The sequence below is a fragment of the Nycticebus coucang genome, chromosome 5 (genome assembly GCF_027406575.1).
Source record: "Nycticebus coucang isolate mNycCou1 chromosome 5, mNycCou1.pri, whole genome shotgun sequence".
Classification (NCBI taxonomy): Eukaryota; Metazoa; Chordata; class Mammalia; order Primates; family Lorisidae; genus Nycticebus; species Nycticebus coucang.
The window spans coordinates 43,150,940-43,169,574 of NC_069784.1; the positions used below are offsets into that span (position 1 = coordinate 43,150,940).

General features: G+C 43.5%; 1 pseudogene; it reads right to left on the reverse strand.

The window, feature by feature from the left end:
* Positions 1-2,348: 2,348 nt before the first annotated feature.
* LOC128585461 (monocarboxylate transporter 1-like) lies at positions 2,349-17,411 on the reverse strand (annotated as a pseudogene).
* Between the last annotated feature and the right edge of the window lie 1,224 nt (positions 17,412-18,635).

The window sequence follows — 18,635 nt, forward strand, 5'->3', positions numbered from 1 at the left end:
GATTTGAACCTGCCACCTCCGGCATATGGGGCTGGCACCCTACTCCATTGAGCCACAGGCGCTGCCCAGAAAACTTCTGTTTCCTTCTAACTTACTGTTCACTGTCTGTCTTCTCCTCCAAGAAGGTAAGATCTGTGGAGTACAGACAGTTGTGTGTGACTCCCCGCTGAGTCCTCAATGCCTGGAACTGGCATGGTAAGAAACTGGCACGTGGCAAATGTCAATCATATCCATTAGATGACTGTGGAAAAGTAGACTTCTTCTTTTGGCCAACATCACCCTATCTTTTGGGGACATCAGTGTATCTTCTGATGCTGATCTCAGTAAGGAAATGCTCAAGAACCACAACACCATGATGCAGGTGACTGGGGAGTACTGACCGCGCTGGCTTCCTGAGTCCACACATTCACTGGTAGCTCAGAGATGATCAGAAGGTGAGCCACAGGAACACTGCCACAAGACTACCCTCACAAGATGCAATCTGCAAGTCCCAGACTGTCACCGGATAATTGGAGGTTCCCATGATGACCTTGTCAAGTTTGATAATTTACTAGAATAGCTGATAGAACTCAGGGAAACACTATTTAGGTTTACTGGTTAATTATAAAGTGTACAACTCAAGAGCAGCTGGAGGAAGACACGCATAGAGCAAGGTAGAGGGGAAGGGGCATGAAGGTTCTGCGTTCTGCCTGGCACGCCACCCGCCACCCTCCTGGTACCTCAATGTGTTCACCAACCTAGAAGCTCTCCAAACCTTATTGCTAGGGGTATTAATGGCAGTTTCATTATGTGGGCACAACTGATTAAATAACTGGATTGATGAAATCATTGGCTGTCTGTGATTGAACTCAACATTCAGTTCCTTTGCCTTCCCACGGAAAGACCCAACTCTCCAATCACTTGCTCCTTGGTCTTTCTTGGAGACCAGCCCCCATCCTGAAGCCATCCAGAGAGTCCCAGACACCAGTCATCTTATTAACATATAAAACACACTTATCACTCACAAGTTTCCAAGGACTTTAGGAGCTGTGTGACAGGAACTGAGAATAGAGGCCTTTGATACATTACCTATTATGCCACAGCTGCATACTGTGATGTCCTGTGTGATTCCATTTATCCCATTTCTTTTCTTTTCTTTCTTTTTTTTTTTTTTTGAGACAGAATCTGGCTCTGTCACCCTGGGTAGAGTACCCTGGTATCACAGCAATCTCAAACTTCTGGGCTCAGGTAATCCCCTTGCCTGCACCTCCCAGTAGCTGGGATCACAGGAGCCAGCTGTGACCTGTTGCTAGGTTTTTTTGGTTTTTTTTTTTCTGTTTTTAGTAGAGCCAGGGTCTCACTCTTGCCAATCTTGAACTCCTGAGCTCAAGCAATCCACTGGCCTTGGCTTCCCAGAGTGCCAGGATTATAGGCATGAGCCACTGCACCTGGCCCATTTGTCCCATTTTGGAAAAGACAAAACTAAAGGAGACAGAAATCAGATCAGCGGCTGCCAAGGGGCGTGGGTGAGGGAAGTAGCTGACTACAAAGGGGCAGAAGGGGACTACTGTGGTGTTCAAAATAATCTGTATTGGGGTGGTAGTTATTAGACTAAATACCCTTGTCAAAATTCATCAAATTTTTATCTTAAAAGAGGGAATTATACCATATACCAAGTATACCTTAATTTAGCTGACTTCAAATAAAAGCTATTTCCTTCCCTCATTTTTTACAAATGCCTTGTCCCCAAAGGAGGTGATATATTTATTTTAGACTCCAGGAAAGGAATAAAATAAACATTCTATCATGGAACAGCCAGTGTGATTCCACACAAATGTCTACCGTCCACATTAAGCACCACAAGTAGAACGTGGCTCTGAAGAATTTTCCAATGATCTCTGCTCAAAAGCTACTTCATTTCTCCATGGTTTCAGACTAGACCCTTTTCTTTTGGGTCTTTTTATGCTGTACATTCTGCTGGTTCAGTAAACTTTTTTCCACCAGGAAGATGCAGCCTCCTCCTATAAAGGGAATCTCACTCCCTAATGGATGGATGATGCCTTGGGGTTTTTTTTGTTTGCTTGTTTTAAAGAGACCTGGTCTAACTCTGTGAGGAAGAAGAGTGCAGTGGCCCCACCGTGCCTCACTGCCGCCTTGGTCCTCCCACCTCAGCCTCCCAAGCAGCTCAGACTACACCCTGAAGCCACCACGGCCACCAGCTGCTTCAGTAACTTCTTTGAGCTTTTCCCCTTTACCTTCTTTTTCTGCTTCTCTGCTTTTCGTTCTTTTACTTCAAGTTGGTAATTGACGTCCATGCCAATGGAGAGACATAACTGAAATAATTAGGACTATGCTACTCGCCTGGTAGTTTATTTGAAGTCTCCATACATGTCAATGAGAGAACCTAGACATATTTAAAAAGAAAGAAAAGTTATATGAGTAAGAATAAGCAAGGTTACCCTTTCCTAAACACAGCCTACAGAGCCACTCAGGGGGAAGACGTCAATCCAATATTCAAAGAGCCCACAAATGACAAACCTGTCAAAATTCAATTTATACTAGTTTGTCAAACTAGTATAAAAAGGAATTGTTAATAATTATCTGATCTTTTGCTTATGATGTCTCACTGATTTGGGGAGGCCTTGAATATTCTGTTATTTTTTAGCCATTTAAAAATAATTAACTCTTGGCTTGGTGCCTGTAGCTCAGCGGCTAGGGCGCCAGCCACATACACCAGAGCTGGCGGGTTCGAATCCAGCCTGGGCCTGCCAAACAATGACAACTACAACCAAAAAATAGCTGGGCGTTGTGGTGGGTGCCTGTAGTTCCAGCTACTTGGGAGGCTGAGACAAGAGAATTTCCTAAGCCCAAGAGTTTGAGGTTGCTGTGAGCTGTGACGTCATGGCATTCTACCCAGGGTGACATAGTGAGACTCTGTCTCAAAATTTAAAAAAAAATTAACTCGTGGCAAATTTGAATTGGAAAAAACACAGGGATCACCTAGAAGCAATACATCATGGAAAAAATTGTTGCTAAAAGAGGTTTAAGAGTCTTGTCCAAGGGCACAGAGCTGTTCAGTTACCCAGAAATGCTCTTTATCAGCATTTCCCAGACAGTTCCTGTGAACATTTGTTCTATGCTAAAAATTTAACAGCAATGCCTTAACTCCATTCTAAGTGCTTAATCCTTACAATAGGCAGATTTTATCATTCTCATTATATAGATGTAAAAATTGAAATACACAGTAATTTATCCAAGGTCACAAATTAGTAAAATATTATAGCTTGGTTTTAAATCTAGCAAGTCTGACTGTGACATCTACATTCTTAACCACTATGCTACAATTACCACTCCAATGTTTCAGAAGTCAAATGAATTTGGGAAATGGCGTATTATTTTTTCTTAAAGTCTTTGTGAGTTCTGGTAGTAAAGAAACCTATTTAACAAAAAAAGAAAAAAGGAACCTATTTAACATGATACTTCTAAACTTTGTTTTGGCCATTAAACTCTTGTTATAGTAAAATTTATTAGCATCTCATCAAACTAGTATCTCTCAGAATAAACTTTGGAAAACTCTTCACTTATACGGTACTCATGTGTGTAACCAATTGGAGTATGATTCCATATGGCTCTCTAACCCAGGGCATCATTCATTGAGAACATTACTGACCTTTTCTCAAGTACCAGGCACTGGCTCTGCTAACTACACACACTGCAAAAGGGCTACAAGGAAGGTTTTGAAAGACAAAAATAGGGGGTTGGGACCAGCAAGTGGGTCAGGAAGGCTTCCCATAAAGTGTCAACTGTGCTGAGACTTGCAGGAGGATAGGAATTATCTAGGAGAAGGTGATGGGAAGAGGATCCAGGCAGAACAGCAAGTGCAAAGGCACAGTGGTAGGAGGAAGCACAGTGTGTGAGAGGGAAGGAAGAGGGGCCAGGTGGCCGAAGCAGAGAGAGCAAAAGGCCAATGGGAGAAAATGAAGCTGGAGAGACAGGTGGGGCCAGGCAGTGCAGTGCCCGGGAATCTGATCTTCACCCTAAGAGCAAAGGAAAGCAACTGGAAAGTTTTAAGAAATCTCTTCTGAATGGGAGGCTTTGAAGAGACCGAAGAACAACTAGAGTCAACATATGTGTAGGTAGACTAGTCAGGAGCAGCTCAAATAGATCGAAGCTTTGGATATGGGTGCTAGTTGTGATGGAGAAAAATGGGGAAATTAGAAAAAGATTGACTTGATTCGGTGCCTGTAGCTCAGTGGCTGAGCCAGCCACATACACTGGAACTGGCGGGTTCAAATCTAGCCCAGGCCTGCCAAACAACAATGACAACTACAACCAAAAAAAAAAATAGCCGGGTGTTGTGGCGGGTACCTGTAGTCCCAGCTACCTGGGAGGCTGAGGAAAGAGAATCGCTTAAGCCCATGAGTTTGAGGTTGCTGTGAGCTGTGATGCCACAGCACTCTACCAAGGGTGACATAGTGAAACACTGTTTCAAAAAAAAAAAGATTGACAGGACTTGGCAAGTCACTGGGTACAGGTGGAGTGGGGGAGGGAAAGTGTTGAAAAGTCAGTAGCGGATCTTCTTTTATGGATCCTTCCTTCCTTTATAATGCACAATCTCAAAACCATGAGTCACATCCAGGGGACCAAATTATTCTTGTATTTTGTATTAAATAATATACATATTTTTTTTGGAATGGGGTTTTGCTTTGCTTCCCAGGCACAATCATAGTTCACTACAACCACAAACTCCTGGGGTCAAGTGATCCTCCTGTCTCAGCCTCCCAAAAAATGGGATTACTTACAGGTGCATGCCTGAACAATTTTTACATTTTTTGTAATGGGGATCTTGCTGTTTGCCTAGTCTGAATAATTTTTAAATGTATAGACTTTGGTATACTTATTTATTTTTATTGTTTCTGAGACAGAGTCTCATTTTGTTGCCCTCAGTAGAGTGCTGTGGTGCTATAGCTCACAGCAACCTCAAACTCTTGGGCTCAACAGATCCTCTTGCCTCAGCCTCCCAAGTATCTGGGACTACAGGCACCTGTCACAGTGCCTGGCTATTTTTGAGAGACAGGGTCTTGCTCTTGCTCAGGCTGGTCTTAAACTCCTGAGGTCAAGCAATCCACCCACCTTGGCCTCCAAGAGTGCTAGGATTACAGGCATGAGTCACTATACCCAGCCAGAGAGTTTGGTATTTTTAGAGCATAATTCATCAAGTTTTATGGTTATACACTAGCCGTGTGATCTTGGGCAATTTATTTCACTTTTAGAAGTCTCTATTTCTTCATTTATAAAGTGGGACAAAAACAGTTCTACCTTTCTAGCCTTGTAAAATATGACAGGATATATAAAATAGTTAGCTCTGTGCTGGGACGCTGTATGCTGTAAGCCCTCACCTGATAGCTGTTTTTTTTTTTTTGTAGAGACAGAGTCTCACTTTATGGCCCTCAGTAGAGTGCTGTGGCCTCACACAGCTCACAGCAACCTCCAACTCCTGGGTTTAGGCGATACTCTTGCCTCAGCCTCCCAAGTAGCTAGGACTACAGGTGCCCGCCACAATGCCAGCTATTTTTTTGGTTGCAGTTTGGCCGGGGCCGGGCATGAACCCACCACCCTTGGTATATGGGGCCGGCGCCTTACCGACTGAGCCACAGGCGCTGCCCGATAGCTGTTGTTATTTAAAATATTACTACTGAGATAAATTCCATAATTAAAATGAAATAAACACTAGTATTTTAAAGGCAGAGTTGTACATTAAATATTCTTCTGTAATAACCTGTTATTCTTATGATCAGAAAAAATTATTTTAAAAGATCCTGAAGTTTTGAGTCCCCTTTCAACTTGATGGTTCTGTAAGTATTTGAGGAATTATGCTGTGCTGGCACTAAGGTACAGAAATGAGACAGACTTGCCCTTTCCCAAATAGTTCATTAATCTCCGCTTTCTATCACCTTGCCAGTCTTGTATGCTATTTTATGAAAACAGAGCCAGAGACGTAGGGAGACATACTATACCTAAAAGCAGTGGTCCCAGGAGGACAGGACAGCATTCCACAATGGCCACCAATCCCACAGTGCTGGAGAACCTCTGAGGTCCGACGAGGTCCATGGGTGTTTCATATAGTATGGAGATGACCCACCCAAAGGTAAATCCAAGGAATCCCGCATAGACACAGAACCCAACATAGCTGGTAATGTGGGTAAAGGAAGTAGCATGTGACACGCTCCATTTCCAATAACAGAAGCAGCAAAGTAATACTGAATTTGAGGTCTTACCCACATTGTGTTGGCTGTAAGTCCCATGGAAGGCCTGGCTATAGTATCAACAAAAGACATAAGAGAAAGCAGGAAGGCACTTTCTCACTAGCATAATGCTGACTCTTGGCATAACTACTAAGAAAGATTAAAGGTGTAAACAGTCCAAATAATATTAGCACATTACCAGGGAGGTACAGCACAAAGCCTCTGTGAGTGAACAGGGATAAGTCCAGAAACTTGTTAACCATTTGAAAAGCAGATGGTTTCTCCTCTTTGGCGTTTCCACTGTTAAATTCAGCAACAGCACCACCTGCACCGTTTTCTGCATCAGATTTTCCAGCATCCTGAAGGGATTCTTTTTTTTTTTTTTTTGAGACAGAGTCTCACTATGTTGCCCTCTGTAGAGTGCTGTAGCATCACAGCTCACAGCAACCTCAAACTCTTAGGCTTAAGCAATTTTCTTGCCTCAGCCTCCCAAGGAGCTGGGACTACAGGTGCACGCCACAGTGCCCAGCTTTTTTTTTTCTTTTTGTAGTTGTCATTGTTGTTTTAGCAGGCCCTGGCCGGGTTTCAACCTGCCAGCTCCAGTGTATGTGGCCGGTGCCCTAACCACTGAGCCTTGAGTGCCAAGCCCTGAAAGGCTTCTTTATGCTATCTTTCCCTGCATTAGTTGGCTTGAGCCCTATTGTTGCATCAGGGCTCCAGCTACATGCCAGTTTAATAAGAAGTCCCCAAGAATTAGGACTCCAGCCAAACATATCAAAGAGAACCTGATTGAGAGGGCCTAGGACAGGGAGGAGCGCAGGGCTGCCCTCCATGGCCAGTCTGTTGACCAGTGGTCACCTCTTGTAGAGATACTTGCCAATCATGGTCAGAGCCGGGTTCAAGTTGAAGGCAGACCCAAGACCTAAGAGAGAAAGAAAAAAACTACACACTGTAATAAATGTCAGAAACATACTTGTTATTAACTAGACAAAGTGAATGGTAAGAAGACAAAAATCAGTATCCTTATGAGAGATGCTATATAGTAAGATCACTAGGTGGACAAATAAATGCAGATACAAAGTCTCTCTATATAGCAAATGCCAGATTTACAATATAACATTAAAATAATTCTGTTCACACTAGCAACTAAAAGAGTAACAAATGGGGCGGCGCCTGTGGCTCAGTGAGTAGGGCGCCGGCCCCATATACCGAGGGTGGCGGGTTCAAACCCAGCCCCGGCCAAACTGAAACAAAAAATAGCCGGGCGTTGTGGCGGGCGCCTGTAGTCCCAGCTACTCGGGAGGCTGAGGCAAGAGAATCGTGTAAGCCCAAGAGCTGGAGGTTGCTGTGAACCGTGTGTCGCCACGGCACTCTACCGAGGGCAGTAAAGTGAGACTCTGTCTCTACAAAAAAAAAGAGTAACAAATGTATGCTCCTATATTAGTTTCTTAATATTAGCTATTCAGAGAAATAAGAAATTGAAAACAAAAAGGAGAAAGAATAAGTCTTCTAAATTCAGAAAGCGAGTGAGCCAGTTGTTTTTCAGACAGTAAAAACACACTGTGAAAGATGCCAATACTATCCCCGTAAATCCATTAACATAATGCTAATTCTTTCTCCTTTCCCCTTTCCTTTTCTCTGTCCTTTCCCTATCCTTTCCCCTTTCCTCTCCTCTTTCCTTCTCCTCTTCTCCTCTCCTCCCCTCTCCTTTCCTTGATGTGTCTCTGACTAGAGTGTAGTGGCATCATCATAGCTTACGGCAACCTCAAACTCCTGAGATTTTCCTGCCTCAGCCTCCCAAGAAGCTGGGACTACAAGCCACTGTGTCTGATTTCCTATTTTTTGTAGAGATGGAGGTCTCACTATGTTACTCAGGTTGGACCCAAATTCTTGGCTTCAAGCAATCCTTCCACCTCAGTCTCCCAGAGTGCCAGGATTGTACGCATGAACCACTGCCCCTGGCCAATTTAATGCTTGAAATTACATCAGTAGCAACTCACCTGCAATGACTCTGATACAGAAGTAAAACTCCTGCACAGTGTTACAGAAGGAAGCGGCAATCAAGCCACTTCCCGACAGGCAGCTGCCGTGACTGGATGGCTGCCATATGTATTCACCAGGATACTGCTGATCGTACCTAGGCAAGAACCAACTACTTAGCAACATAGAGCAGAAGCCCACTCCTACCCCCACACTGCACATTACTGACAAACAAGGGTGACAAGACAAAAATTGCACCCCCACACCCCAAACAGACACAACAGAAGACAGTGGCAAGGAAAGTTGCTTTCTGTTATTTCAGAGTCATAACTTTATGTAATGGAAAAAAACAGCACTGAGTGTACATCTTCGACACATCTAGCACATACTGGATGGATTCTAACTAAAGTAACCAGGCTGTACCCTGATTTAAGTGTTTATCGGGATTTTCATGTATCCAGAATATTATGGACATAAATGCAGCAAGTTTGCAGTTTTACATTTTTCCGATGGGCATTTGGAGCGTAGACACAGGAATGCGATTAGATGTATGATCAAACTTGATCAAATTTCTGACAGCAGAGCATTTTTACAAACTAGCTTAAATATATTTTGTTTCTCATAGAAAACAATACTAACAAAACTACAAAATAAGAATGCCGACCATTACCACTTTTCTTCAGCATTATATTGGATGTCCAACCCAATGCAGTAAGACAGGGAAAAAAGGTGTAAGGAAAGGAAGAAACCACACCATCAGTATTTGCAAAAGACAGTTTTGTGTATCTAAAAATTCTGAAAGAATCAGCCAATAGATTATTGGAAATGAGACTAACAAGGTCATAGGATATATAATAAAATACAAAAATCAACTGCCTTTTGTACACTAGAAACAAACAGAAAACACTTTTTTTTTAAATTTTATTTTTGAATCAAGAGTCTCACTTTGTAGCCCTGGGTAGAGTGCTACGATGTCATAGCTCACAGCAACCTCAAATTCTTTGCATTCAAGTGATCCTCTTGCCTCAACCTCCCAAGTAGCCGGAACTACTGATACTGACCACAGCGCTTAACTAGTTTTCTATTTGTAGTAAAGATGGAGGTCTCACTCTTGCTCAGGCTGGTCTTGAACTCCTAAGCTCAGGCAGTCCACCTGCCTCCGCCTTCCAAAGTGCTAGGATTACAGGCATGAGCCACTGCGCCCGGCCAAAAAACACACTTTTTAAAAAGTTATCCTTTATAATGACACCTGTTTTATAATACAACTGACTTAATAGAGCACATGGTTGCTATCTAGCTTTTATTGATGAAAGGTATGAAAAACATAGCTGAACCAACATTTCAAACACTTCATTGAGAAAGGCACTATAAATAGAGAGCTTTTGAAAGTTCAAAAAGTGGGCCTAAGTGGGTACTTACCTCCACCATACATAACAGCAAACATGACACTTGGCTGGTGCTGGTATTAAACATGTCTTCAATTTCTTTGTAAAATACAGAAATAGATTTGGCAAAGGAACAAGAGAATCCAATAGAAATGAAAGCTCCAAGTACCACTGTCCACCCCCAGGCTCCATCTGGGGGATGTTGCCCATTGGATCTTTATTTGATGTTGACGTTGTAAGTAAAGATGAATTCCAAAATGGAATTCAAATCTAAATAGCAGAAGGCTATAAAATTGAGATAGTACATCACAAGTAGGTCACTAACAAAATACTCCCACAAAATCCCTAACACCATGTTACAAATAACTGAGTTGTTTCTCAGGGTTACTTGTCTCTGTGAATACTGCAGAAAAATAGTCTAACAGTCATGATGGCATTGCCAACAATTTTTAGAGGCTTCAAGTTAAAAACTCTCCAACACTAAAATCCTTTTCAGTAAAAGTCGTATTTTTTCTTCAAATTTATAAGCATACCTGTTTCCATAACTGATACTAGTAATTTTCCATAATACCAAAGATAACCAAATAACTCGTGTGACTTCTCTGCTTGCAAAACTCACATAATAGACATGCTCTGAGTTTAGTATTCAGAGTTTAGTATTTCCCTTATAATTTCTCTCCCTTCTTGAAATTTATACTGGAATACTTATCTCATTTTTTTTTTGTATTAAATTATAGCTGTGACTTATCTAGTTTTTACTTCTTCTAGTATTTATAGGCTGATTTAAAAATTTTAGGAAGGATATAGTGATTTCTGATATGCTGAATGTATATATAGCAATTCACAAAATAAAAGATCACTCCAAACACAAGATTCTCATTTAATGAACTGAAAAGTTACCAATAAAGTTTGCCTTTCATTCAACTGCTTTGTGATTTAAAGAATGTTTTTTCTGTAAATGACAGCTGACCAGTACAGTTAAATTAAAAAAAAAAAAAATTTTTTTATTGTTGGGGAATCACTGAGGGTACAAAGAACCAGGTTACACTGCTTGCATTTGTTAGTTAAAGTCCTTCTTATAATTGTGCCCCACCCCCAAGAGGTATGTCACACACCATGACCCCCCACCTATTCTCTCCACTCCCCATTCCCCCACCCCCTGCCATGTACTAACATCAGTTATCCTCATATCAGAATTGAGTACCTTGGATTCTTGTGTATATTACCCACTGCAAGTGGAATTATAGAGAAACGCCAGCACACTGAGTCCAAATTAAGGAAGGGTCTTTTATTGAGCAGGTTCCCACCACAAAGTCTCTTGATCCCCTTGAAGCGGAGGTGCAAGGTTTTTTACCCCTAGCGTAAGCAGAATTTTACAGAAGCTAATACCTGCAAAGTTAGAGCCATGGGGAGGGGTCTTTCTTATAAGGTGGGCTAAAAACTGCACACCGACAGACCAGACAGACTTGTGACTGGATTGTGGTTTTTCACGAGATTTTTTTCAGTTGTCACAGGATTCTGCAGCTCTCAGCTAAATTTCCTTCTTGTTTCTGCAGGGTCGCTGCTTGCTTAAGGGGCTATTTTGGTTACAAAGGGCAGGGGTGAGGGGCTTGGCAAGCTTACTTACAAATGGAGTAAGGTAAGTCTGGTTCACTTGCTCAAAATGGATGGAGTTAGGGCATCACACTTGCTTCTCCATTCTTGTGATGCTTTACCAAGAATGTGTTTCAATTCCACCCAGGTTAATACAAAAGATGTAAGGTCACCATCTTTTTTAGTGGCTGAACAGTATTCCATGGTATACACACACTACAGCTTGTTAAACCATTCCTGGATTGGTGGGCATTTAGGTTGTTTCCACAATTTGGCAATTGTAAAATGAGCTGCAAAAAACAGTTCAGTGCAAATGCCCTTATGATAAAATGATTTTTTTTTTCTTCTGGGTAGATGTCCAGTAATGGGATTGCAGGATCAAATGGGAGGTCTAGGTTGAGTTCTTTGAGGGTTCTCCTTACTTCCTTCCAAAAAGGTAGTATTAGTTTGCAGTCCCACCAGCACTGTAGAAGTGTTCCCTTCTCTCTACATCCACACCAGCATCTGCAGCTTTGGGACTTTGTGATGTGGGTGATTCTCACTTGGGTTAGGTGATATCTCAGGGTGGTTTTGATTTGCATTTCTCTGATAATTAGTGACGATGAGCATTTTTTCATATGTTTGTTAGCCAAATTTTTAAAATTTTAAAATGAACCCTAATATCAGACACTGGTAGTTTTAAATCAAAGATTCCCACTTTTATTCTTATGTCACTCAGTACTAGTTGATAAAAAGCAAATGCTAAAATGTCTTTATAATACAAAAAATGGTACCTAAATATAAGCAAATACAAATTTGAATTAAAAAATGAAAAATATTTTTTTCCCTGAAGATTTGGGCCAAACTCATGGGTGTGATTATACACAGGAGCACATTATTCTCAGCAAAATATGGTAACTAGCCTTAAAAGTAAGAAGTTGGATCTTACAAGGGTATATGTGAATCCTAGTAAATGTGGAATGTAAAGGTCTTAGCAAAATAACTAAGAAAATGCTACAAAAGCTATGTTAACTAATGTGATGAAAATGTGTCAAACGATCTATGAACCAAGTGTATGGTGCCCCACGATCATACTAATGTACACAGCTATGGTTTAATAAAAAAAAAAAAAAGTAAGAAGTTGGCTCAATCTAGGCTAATCCTTGTATAAGCTTTGGCAGGATCTAATTCATACACCTACTCTCAAAGACTGGGCCCTAGAACAGAGTTGATAGAACAGAAAGCCAAAGTCTTGGATCCAAAGGCTCCATAACTTGCCCTGATTCTCCTACCTGCATCCCCCGGCTCATGCTCTTTCAGCTACATTGACCTCATTACTATTTTTTGAAGATGCCAAGTATGCTCTTTAAGGTTCCTTAAGTACTGTTATCTCTGCCTGGAATTTCTGTTTACCCAGATATCACTTCAAATCAAACGTTCACCTATCAGCAAGGCTCTTCTGGACCCTTCTAGACCATCAAATGACAGTTTCTCATTTCCTACTCCTTACTTTGCTTTATTTTTCTCCAAAGCATTCACATAGTGCTTTCTAGGAGGCAGGCACTGGGTCAAGCACTGTATTTGATTAACTAATTTAAGGCTCCCAACAACCCAATAAAGTACTATTAACTATACCCAAGAGAGAGTTGGGCAAATTGAAGAACAGAAAGGTTAAATAACTTGTCCAGGATGTAGCACAACTGGGGTTCAAACCTAATCAGAATGGTTCCCAAATCTGTGCTTTTATTCTACTTTTTATTGTTTGAGATTCATTGAGGGTACAAAGAGTTAGGTTACATTGATTTCATTTGTTAGGGAAAGTCCCTCTTACAATTGTGTCCCACCCCCAAGATGTGTGCCATACACCGAGACCAACTGTGCTTTTAAGCTTAGACTATATTGCCTCTTATTGTTGCACCAAAAAATAAGCTGCATTAAAACAGGTAGGTACCTGTCATAATTAGCTGTATCCCTAGCCCTTTGGCATGTGTGATAGTTAATCTTAGGTGTCAGCTTGAATTAATTAAGCAATACTTAGAGAAGTGATAAAACATTACTTCTAGGTGTGTCTCTGAGGGTGTTACCAGAGGAAATTGGCATCTGAGTCCTGGACTGAATGAGAAAGAGCCACCCTCAATGGGTGGCACCATCCAATCACCTGGGGACTCAGAGAAAAAGGCAGAGGAAAGGTGATTCTCTCTCTCTCTTTCTCCATGGCTGGGACACTCTTCTTTTCCAGCCCCTGGTATCAGAACTCCAGGCTCTCAAACAGCTTCGCTGTGCCACACTGGAAGGAGAGTTGTCTAGGCCACATGTTAATTACACAAAAAAAGGGTCTGTACATAATTTTCATGATATCCACAGCACAGATAAGCAAAAAATTTCTCACATAATTCACATGCAGTCCATGGGCCATGGCTGGACACCCCTGCTACAGCATTTGGACTCCGGGACTTATACCATTGCCAGTCCCCACCCTGGTTCTCAGACCTTTGGCCTCAGACTCAGAATTATACCTTCAGCTTCCCTGGTTCTGAGGCTTTGGGGCTTGGACTGGGCCAACCTACTGGCACCTCGGGGTCTGTAGCCTGCAGATGGTCTGTCGTGGGACTCCTCAACCTCCATAATTGTGTGAGCCAACTCTTCTAAGAACTTCAGTCTGTATAATTGTGTCAGCCAATTCTCCTAATAAACCCCCTCATCTATCCATCCATTCTATTGGCTCTCTCTGGAAAACCCTAATATAGCATGTAATAATACTCAACAAATATTTAATGAATGAATGAATAAATGAGGAGGGTAATATAACCAGAAGGAAGAACAGATTTTGGACAGGCCTTAAACAGCGCACCTCACATACACCCTCCTAAATTTAACACTCCAGACCAGTGTTTTTCAACCTTTTTCATCTCACGGCACTCTCGAATCTACAGTTAAACTTCCATGACACACTTAAGTTATGTTGATCAAAAAAAAGGTTAAAAGATATATACTTACTGTGCTTTGAAATTCTTTTGAAAATAATTAATGATCTTTAAAAATTTTCACATCTTAACTAACATTTGTGTGTGGTGGCACACCAGCTGAGAATCACGGCTCTATACACACAGATCTCGTCTACTTCAATAATTTCATTACCATTTATGTAATGATTAAATCACATATTTCCAGTTCAAATCACTGGCCAAACCAGAACCTGTGAGCCATGTTCATCTCATTTGCCCTCGTGTCTCCCATCTGAGCATCTGAGTAGCTCCTCTCCACTCTCCCCGCCACCCACCTTAGATGAGGTTACCATCTCCCCTGGTTTAAGGTAACAACTTCCCAATTAGTTTCCTTGCCTTCCACCCATCTCTCCATTTCATTCTCGACGTGGCAGCCCAAGAAAGCTGAAAGTAAAGCCTGGTCATTTTGTCCCTTTTGTCTTTTTTTTTTTTTATTAAATCATAGCTGTGTACATTGATATATTCATGGGGCATCATTCAGTAGCTTCACAGACAGTTTATGTCCCTTTTGTCTTAAAACGCTTTTACAGATCCAGATATACCACAGCACTATTTCTTTTTTTTTTTTTTTTCTGGTTTTTGGCCGGGGCTGGGTTTGAACCCGCCACCTCCGGCATATGGGACCGGCGCCCTACTCTTTGAGCCACAGGCGCCGCCCTTCTATTTCTTAATATTAAGTATTCAACACCTGTTCTAATCTCGCCCTTGCTTACCTCTCCTACTTTATCTCTTCCTGACTTCCATCATACACCATGCTTTAGCCATAATGGGGTTTTTGAGAATTTTCTCTCATCTGCCTTTCACATATTTGTATTCCTTGCACGTAGAACTGGCTCTCCCATCAGGAGGGCAAAGGATCTCTGCCATGTGCACCACAGAACCCTAGTCTCACTCCTGTCATAACACCTACATTGTAGTATAATTTGTTTGCTTCTCTTCCTCACTAAACTGTGCATGCTTCTGTGAGCAGAGACGGGGTCTACTATACTCAATGATACACTCCCATTGTCTAGAATAGTTTCTGGCAGATAGTAGGCAATTATATTTCTTAAATTAAAAGAAGCCCCATTTTACAATGAAGAGGTGCACAAAATTGTTTAGCAGTAGAGCCCATATCCAAATCCAGGTAAGTATGTCTGGTTCCAAAACACATTGTACTTCAATTTACAAATCCTTATGTAAAGGGAGAGATAAAAACTCTTATGGACTACTGGGCTGGTGACTTTAATTGTAATGCTACCTTCTTATGTACCTATTAGGCACAGTTCTAGTAAGCAAAATCACTACAAATGAATAGTAATTTATAGGATGGATAATGTTTTGCAGTAACCAGATTAATGCTGTCACTGAATATGTCTATACTATTACATCCTGCTTTCTATTTAAACTAATATAAAATCTATTTTTACAGTGTTTAAGGTACAGCATAAAAACATCTGGTCTTCAGTTGTATAAACCTATCATTTAAATACTAAGTATGCTTCTATAATCTTCACTAACCTACACAAGTAAATTAACACTATTTGGTATCAGAATTAATTTTAATCATATACAAATATATACTACTTCACTTTTTTTTTTTTTTTTGAGACAGAGTCTCAAGCTGTCACCCTGGGTAGAGTGCTGAGGCATCATAGTGATACACGACAAGTGGCGTCTCAGCCAGCTTGTAGAGCTGGGGGGTGGGGAGAGCACACAGACAGGCTGCCTCGGCCTTGGCGGTGTTGATGCGGTGGCAGCAAGCAGAGGAACCAGCGGGCTGGCGGGTAGAGGGGGGCGCCTGCAGGAGGCTCCAGTAGCCAGAGGGGCCAGACAACCGTCGGGGAGACACCAGCACCTTAGGCTGAACAGGGAATCCCCATTTTCTAGGCCTGGTCAATTTCATGTAAGTTTCCTAGGCCTCGGAATGAAAGGGATTGTAGCCATTCATTTGCGACCCAGACACCACATCCCAGACACGCTAAATGTAACTACCAAGACGCGCTAAACGTAACTACTGAGGGCCAGATATGTCCCAGACACGCTAAATATAACTACCAAGACACCCTAAATGTAACCACGGAGGGCCCCATGCGACTATATATGCCCCTAGACAAAGAGCTGGGAGAGAGACAGAGAGCTTTTCTCTCCCGACTTGGGTTTTCTCTCTCTGCCAGGAGCTCTGGCACTTATGTGTTCTTTTCTGTAAATAAATCCTGTCTTACTACTGATCTGTGGTCTGCGCATTCATTCTCTTCGGTAAGTTCTACCAAGAACTTACCGAAGAGCCAAATTCCAGTATCAATAGTTCACAGCAACCTCCAACTCTTGGACCCAAGCCATCCTCTTGCCTCAGATTTTCTAATTTTAGTAGAGACCGGGGTCTCGCTTTTGCTCAGGATGGTCTCCAACTCATGAGCTCAAGTCTCGGCCTCCCAGAGTGCTAGGATTACAGGTGTGAGCCCAGCCAGCACTTTACTTTTAAAAGAATGGTTATTCACAATATCTAGAAAATGTTTTACCTATTTTAGATTAATAAAAATATATAAGATATAAAAAATCTCCTATATAGTTATCCCCAATAATATGTACACATACACAGAGCTTAAAAATTAGGTAACGGTCGGGAGGCTGAGGCAGGAGAATCGAGGAAGCCCAAGAGCTAGAGGTTGCTGTGAGTCCTGTGACATCATGGCACTCTACTGAAGGCGGTAAAGTGAGACTCTGTCTCTAAAAAAAAAAAAAAAAAATTAGGTAACGGGTAGCACGCCACCACACCAAAGCATAAACAAAAACAAACTAAACCCACCCTCCAGCCAAGTCACCCTCCCATGGGGGGTAGACCCTGGGGAGAGCGCTCAGGAAGAGTATGAGGTTCATCAACTCCATTTGATTTTACGGGCCACTGTCCTGCCGGATAAAGAACATTTCTGGTGGAGAAGAAGTGATTAGGCCAGGTCACCTGCCCACATTCCTCTCTCCGGAACCCGCCGCAGCTCCTTCCACAACGCAGAGCTCTGCAGTCACGCGTCTGCCCGCGACACGACGTCCCGGGCCGGGCCGCCTCCCTCCCGCCACGAGACTAGGTCTCCCCAGCGGGGAGGTCCCTCTGACCTCACGGGCTCCCCGTGTTTCCCAACTGACCGTTCAGCGCGCCGCTCCAGACACCGAGTTTGCGCCACTCGGCGGGCGGGCGGGACCGGACCCGACGGCGCTCCGGGTACCTCGTGGCCCCCGGCGACCAGAGTTTGTGGGACCGAGTTCATGCAAAGGGATCGGCTTGGCCCATTTACACCCCCGCGCCGGAGCCTGCGCACTGGGGGCAGGGTCCATCCCCCCGCCCCCGAAACCCACGCGCGGGCACTGGGTGGGTCCCTGAGGGGGCTGCGGGGCCGTGCGCAGCGCGACAGGGCCGAATACAGGGACCTGCCCGCACAGAAACGTCCACCCGGGAGGGAAGGAACGCGCCGATTCCTGCGCCCCCGGAATGCCCACCAGACTTAACCCAGGCGGCCGACTTCTCTTTCGGACTAAGCCCGCCGGCACCTGAGAGAATAAAGGCCACGTTGCCCACACAGAACTTGGACTCGGATTCCGTTGACGTCTTGGAATGCTCTCTCATTTTCTGTCCTTAGCCTCTCACAGCCCAAGGCTCTCCTGCCCGGTGTCTCCCGGGGACCGCGAGGTTATGCGCGTCTGGAACGCCACGTCCGTCTCCTCCCTCAGTTTCTAGCAGAGAAAAAGGAAAAGCTGCCGGAACGCCCGACCCTGAGGTGTGGGGGGCGCTGGGCGCGCAGAGGAACCGGGAAGCGGCCGGAGAGCGGGGGCCGGTTCGCCCCGGGGAGGCGCCCGGCGGCCGCGCTTTAGAGCCCGGGCTGTGGGCTGGATGCGTTGGGTTCCGATCCGGGAATCCGAGCCGGGCGCTTAGGTCACTGACCTCGGGGAAGTTACTCAACCCCTCGGGGCCTGTTTCCTCATCTCTCAAGTGGCAACAGTAATAAAACCGATTTCGTAGGCCATTAGGAGGTTTTAAGGAGAGACTGCGTGGAACTTTGTCGCCGCAGAGCCTGGCCTGTGGCGTTGATGCGTGGTGGGTACTAAAGGCAAGTCGGGAAGGAAAAGCAGGTAAGAGGGTGTCGAGAGCGGCCCCGGGGGGCGGGGGGCAGGGCAGGGTGTGGACGTGGGAGACGTGGAGCAAGGAGAATGCAGAGAGGCGGGACGTTGATGGACCATTAATTGGGGACATGGTGGAATTACAGCTCTCAGTGCTGGGAGCTAAGCACGTTTCCCGAACGATCTTGTATAATCCTCACAACCCTGTGAAATAGGAAGTACTGTGATCATTTTGTAAATAGGGACATGTGGCTCAGAGAGGTGAAGTGACTTTCCAGACATTGCAGAGCTGGCAGTGGCCAACATCTGAAGCTAGTCTCCAGAGCCTGTTTTTGTCATAACCAGCTGCTGCGAACAGATAACCAAGGTGTGTCAAT